We start from the raw sequence: 6,666 nt of genomic DNA, 5'->3' as shown, positions 1-6,666 counted from the left end.
GCATGTCTAAATATAGATCTATATTCCAGATAATGTGGTCATTTTATATACCATACATTCCTAAYGCCCCAATTAGCACCTCTCCTTTCCAAGCTCATATACAGCTGCAGCTGATCTACAGCTGCTGCTACTAATCAGCTTTCCGCTCTCTGATACTCRGCTGAGAACATCCCGTCTGATGTAAGTCCAGGTTTGGAAACAAGMAATTAAATAATAGGTATGTGCACACTTGAAAATTACACGTTCAATTTCTTACTGGAAAGTTCATTGCTGTTATTTACCAAAGGGATGATTTCCCACAAATCAGCTTGTGTATTTTATTAAGGAAAAGTATCCATTTTAAAGCAACTAAAATTCCTATGAGAAAATTTTCAAAGCCAATCTGGAACCACAGGGAGTCTTAACTGATGCAATGTGGAAGAGCCACCTCTTCACAAGGCTGAGTGAAACCAGAAGGGACTCCTAGGGCAATGGCCAAAAATGGGAATCTGGATATTCACGTTAATCTACAGAAGGAGGGTTTCTTTGGGGGTGCTTCTCATCTTGGGCAACTCCTGGAAAAGGAGGACACCTCATGTGGGAGCATGCAAGCCTTAGCATAAACAACTCTCTCTATATCTTTTGCTATACTACCCCTATATATTATTTCAATAAATATATGTAGGTATTTCTTGAACTACAAAAATGAACTCTATGCACCTCTTGAACTAGAAACACCTTTAGCGTGCAGTTCCCCTTAMAGGTCACTCACCTATATGTTTTTGTTCAGCTTGTTTTCAAAACAGAGGATTAGATGGCTGCAAAGATCAGGAGTTAGGGACGGAGCCTTCATTCTGTATCGCCAGTTAAAATCCACAAAGAGTCAACAAAAACTGTCTGTTTGGTTGTGTGTTTTAAACCAGTATAGTATCTTAGAAGAAATCCTTGAAGGCTGCTCTCTAACACCACTCACAGTCATGATTTCTACTATATACTCTTCTTGCAGGGTGTCTTAGCGAGCAAAAGATGTCAGCTAAAATATCATATAAACAAGAGGGTGGACATATAGGCGACTGTCAGTACTGGATGCCACGAGGTGCTGCTGCTCATGCCACGTAAATCTTGTGGGTAAACAGACAACCTCTGTGCTGGAGGTGCATAACCATTCAGCACTTCTTACGTAAGTCTACTCTTTTTTTTTTCTTTCTTTTCCCTCTCTCTCTTTCCTATGGCATGCACTTAACCCTATTACAAAGTAAAACCTACCACCTACATGCAGGAACCAAGCCAAAGGACTTGTCAGGAAAATATAAAAAAAAGCATCTTACTTTCATTAATGCATTAAAATGTCATTAAGAAACCGAGCACAAAATGCAGTAATTGCCAGCTACCTAATTATTTTCCCATCCTCTCTCGGCTCGCAGCACAATGAGCCTCCTCCAGGCTCGCTGCCAGCAGCGCTGGGAACATTAAAAAATATCCCCAATTTCTGCAGAGATGTGGTAAAACACGCTCGGAGGGCCAAAACTGAACCCGAAGCAAGAGCAAACCCCCTTGCTATTTACTTCAGGGCAAGGGGGAAGTGAGACCACTGTGTGCAGGCAGTTTATCCCTAGGGCTGCAGGCGAGGAACAGTTCAGCACTGGGAGGTTAGAGGTGGCCGAGGACAAATTTCGGCTCCCAATTAACACCAGGGAGCCCCGAAAGCCTTGTCTAGTAGGCGCCACCACATCCAAACTATCCTCCCGTCGCACAGGGCCCTTGCTCTCTCCCGAGTTCAGTGTCTCCTTCCCTGCTCCGCAGTGTAAGCAGAGGGATCATTAGTTATGACTGGTAGAGTCTAGCAGATAATGTTGACTCTTATTTCAGGAACTATTAAGCTATAAACACTGCTCTGAAAGCCATTTATCTGCATTTCAAGATAAACAGAGAAGCTACTCAATTAGGCAGATTGCAAGAAATAAGCTACAGATGCCAAAGTGAGTGACTTTTAAATTCCAAAAAGGAAAAATCTGTGCGTTTAATAAGCACGAATTTATACCCCAAAATTACTGACAGAGAAGTTCACAAGCAAAGTAGCTTAACCGCTCTGAGATATCTGATAAAGAAGTACAAATCAAGCTGTAATTACAAAGCAGTTAATTCCGAGCTATGCAAATTGCAGGCACTTACGCTTACAAGTTACCACCGCAGATGTCAGTTTTAAAGTATAACGTTATAGTATGGATGTCTGTGCAGAASAGTATTTATGCTTTATCTCCCCATCACTGTAATTTGAAAATGAGATGCTATCGCAGGCCTCTGTGAAGGAGATAAATGCTCAACCTGTCATGCCTGAATCCGCACTCGCTAAGGAGCACATTCCTCCCGCTAGGCACCCGGCTAGGAAATTATTCTCATGAGCCTGGGCACCTAACCAAAATTCTTGCTGGATACTATCTATCTATTGGGGCATATCGSTGAGATCTTTAGGAAACGAGTTTAGTAGAATTATAAGGAAAAAAAAATCCCTAAAAACAGTACTCACAGAATAGATTTCAGTGTCCTTCAAAAAGATGTGAAATGTTCATTCTAAGTGCTGAGAGAAGCTGATTCCTTCTGTTCCCCCTCCACTCTTTGGTCATGAAAACTACAAACCTGCTCTTGCCTTGCCCTTGCAGATGTCAGAGCTTCCCRAGGCAGCTCCGGGGTCGGAGAAGGGAGCACCRCAGGTGCGAGCGTGTYGGGAGCCGAGAGCCACGAGGCTGCRCTGGAATCCGATCCTGCCCCCCACATTCCTGCCGGCATTATGAGCGCTCCCTGAAGGAATATTACCCTAATGCGGACTAATTTTCTGCCAACAACCCCAACCTCATTAAACCTCCTCTTTATCAGCATTGTTCAAAGCAGTTTTTTTCTGGTAATATTGAACTCCCTTTTGCCCATCTAAAAAGAACAGAAAATCCTTTTATGTTCTCTCCGGTGTCGTTGCTCCTGTTGAGGCCCGTGGACGAGACACAATAGGTTCAATAAAAATATTTGGTTTCATCTTAGGGCAGTCATGTCCTAAAGACTATGACTCCGAGATTAAGAGAGAGGCTGCATTCCCATAAGCTTAGAGCAAGGAGACCACTCTGCAAAGAGGGTTTGACAGCTTGAAACGAGTGCCTGCTCTCAGCTAGCAGGCAAGCCCAAGCGCACACCCAGGGCGGCATCCCTATATAAAGCAGGTGTTTCCCAGGGCTTCTAATTCCGCATGCTCCTGAAGAGTTCCTACATTCCTCCCTAGAAAAATTCCTTTGCCTTCAGTGGGATCACACAGGCCAAATTCTCTTAATTCCCTTTAATTAGTGAATATCCGCTGCCAYGGATGGTTTCAAAATGATTTCCAAGTTTCCATGGCACAACGTAGAAGGGAGGTGACAGAAACTAAAGCAGGCTATGAAACAAAAAGTAGATTCTGTTCCCAAAGTGACAGCTACCTAAACACGTGAGCCCATCCCAGATGCTGTGGGATGCATCTTGCCTATCCACATGTTGTTGATGCAGTTGTATTCCTGCAAAAGTGCTCCTGGTTTGCAGAGGGAAATGGTTATCAAAGGCTTGGCACAAAAATACCATGCACAGGCGTTTCTCATTGCCCCGCTCCATCCCAACCATCTTGAACACTCTGCAGCTCCACATGTAGCACAGGAGAGCAAAACCCAGGCAAGAGGCACAGCCAGAGGATATCTGCTTATCCTCAACACGTACTTCAGTGACAATCCAGGAATGATCCTTCCAGTGCTACCGTGAGCTGCTTTTTTGCTCAACATACAAACAGCCAAGAGGGATTGCCGGGAATTACAGTCCTGGGAATAGGAAATGCAATAGAGAAAGCTACCCAGACATTGACTGTCCTTGCTCAGCAGTTCACCATAAACTTKGGGTTTTTTTGAAGGAAGAAAAACTGTAAATAACCCATAAAGGCTTCAAATTAGAGGAATGCAACACAAAGAAATAATCAAAACTTTGAAAGCATTCATCATGTAGAAAGTCAGTATTATCTGACACAACAGCATCCATAAAAAGAATATGAAAATGAAAGCGCGGGTGCCCTGACTGCCCTCCCAAGTAGCTCTGACGCCTGCACGGCACAAACTGCAGGCAGAAGGGCGCCGTAGGCCCTCCAGAAAACACAAYCCGGTTATAATATTTAATACCCCTTAAAACAAAAACCAAAACAATGCTTCTCATGATTTATTCATCTTGCCTTCAAATCGCTATCTCCGCCKTCATATTTTAAATGCCTGTTTTCCCTCAGCCTGCTTTCCTCCAGAATGTTTTCTGCACTTAAAAACTTCTCTGCCGTTCTTCTCCACAATTTTTTTTAATAAACTAAACAAGTTTCTTGTTAAGACTCCATTCTTGCCCTTTGTCTCTCTGCTTGCCCTTCTCCCAAGCCCCTTGCTCCTCACCTTYACCCAGTCACTCATCTTTTACCCCTTTCCCTTCTTTTCATCCTCATTTCCTACATGATTTCTGTCAAACCTGTCCAAATCCTGCTCCTCCTTCCTCTGCCTTGGGGCTCCTGCCCCTCCATCTCACCCCTGGTAAAAGCACATGGGATACTCCTAAGGAATAAAAATCAAAATTAAGTTTATTTTTCTTTCCCTTTTCTTCTTTTTAGCTATTTACAAAGATGGAAATGGTCATGCAACTGAAGTTTCATTTTTCTCAATGGCAGTCAATCTCTAAAAATACTCCAAGTAATAAGAACTAGGGGCCTACAGCAAGTATGTGTTTCATGCTGAGATGCTGTGTAATTTCAGAGAGAAAGAAAAATATTTTCCCAAGCTTTTAACTTTTCATTTGTATAAAACAGTTSATTTTATAGCTAGGTAAAGATGTTAAATTAACCTTCTTCATTAGTGTAATGTACTCTAAGTTACTATAAATACTGTTAGCATAACTAAATGCATGAATTGTGCAACATTTTCCATCAGAATATATAAGGGAATAGATGCCAAATATAGGGTAAAAAAAATATAATAACAAGTTAGCTTTCTTCTATAAAATAGTGGAATTCTTGAAGAATGTGTTGGTGGTCAAATCTCTGACAAGTAAGAGGTTGTTTCCGTGCTACACAGCCTCATTATTGGCATGATCAGCCCTTACCAAGGAACGAGTATTTGGGTATTTTGTAAAAAATGCACTGGGAATATTATTTTCAAAAAAAAAAAAAAAAGATAGAAATACTACCTCCATGTGCAAAGGGCCTGGGCTGATCTCCATGCCTGGGCCTTGGAAAAGTCCTTTTATAAAAGGCCACTTGATCTGCCGCAACACGGAATCACTTGCCTATCCGAGCAAACCGACTTAAAAGGCTTAGTAAAACATTCAGCAGAAAATCAATGTTAAGTGCTTAAGTATGTGTGGCACCAGAAAATATCAGGTTTAATGATTTTCTTCTGTGAAATACACATATTTATAAGTAATTAACCACTGTTACTCAACAGTTGCTTTTGTAGCATGCTCTGCTTGCAGAGCTGTCTCCTCRGTCCACAAAAGCTACCCTTGAAACAGATGGCACCAAGACAAGAAATGCCAGATTGAAACTYGGCAGAAAGTGTGACTAATCTCTGCCCCTTTTCAAGGGGGTCATGGTTGTAGGGTCCTGTTTAAGAAGTGAGCAGTGGGGCACTGATTTCATTTGCTGATTTGCATCTAGAAGACTAAGAGGGGGTATTATGTRGGGAAAGTCTCATAGGAACTCTCTCTCTGTTTGCTTTTCCTTGGAAATTGTTTTAAAACTGAAGTTCAAAAACCTGACTCCCAAAAAAAGAAAAATCTGAACTTCATCATCAAGCCTACAGACTGGRGAAGCGATGGCAGGCTACACACTTTGCTTTTCATACTAAATGCTAACCATGTAGCCTCGAAGCAAGCAAAATCGAGCCTTTTAATAAGTACTTAACAGAAGAAAGTTAAGAACTATACTGCCAGAGAGATCTAGAATGTAGGCTGAAAGAGCACTTTGTGTATAATCAATGACATAGTTTTGTTACTTAGCAAGAGATTTTTCTTATATGCAAATAAACAGCATAAATGACCAAACTCTGGAAGTCTCCTTTAAAGAAGGGTGTCAGATATCCATCACAAAGTAGCCAAAAAGAGACGTAAATACAAAAATAACTGAATTAGCACTTTATGATCTCCTGTGCATCCTGGCTGCTGCAGTTTCAGTAGGACATGATACACTCAGCCCAAGAGCAGCCACACGTCTTCAGTTTTACCCCCAACAGCACAGCTCACGKGAGCTATTGCACCGAGCTGATTAAATTCCAGAGCTGGCTACGTTTCAGGAGGGAAGCAGCGATTTCTGTAAGTGGTGTGCATATTTCTAGGACACCACATGACCTAAAATCTAGTAAATACCCCAAAGCTAGACAACAAAAATCCGGCTTTACTGAAAGCAGTGTTAATTTTGCCATCGCCACCAATGATACCAGGAATTTCAATGTAAAATCCGTGCTGCTAAGAGCAGCATTCCCGACTCTCTGACTGCCTGAGAAAGTCAATTAAAAAAATTTATGTACTGAACTAGTCCCCCTCTTTCTACCTAAAGCTTTGCTCCCACTGAAGATAAACTGAGCCATGCTGTTAAAAGCAGAGGTGAAACCAAGTCCAGCATGCACTGTAAAAGATTTATAGGGGCCCTTTTGGCTT

This window comes from Nothoprocta perdicaria, unplaced genomic scaffold, assembly GCF_003342845.1.
Source record: "Nothoprocta perdicaria isolate Ctin4 unplaced genomic scaffold, notPer1 scaffold_291, whole genome shotgun sequence".
NCBI lineage: Eukaryota > Metazoa > Chordata > Aves > Tinamiformes > Tinamidae > Nothoprocta > Nothoprocta perdicaria.
This window is presented reverse-complemented; position numbering follows the sequence as displayed.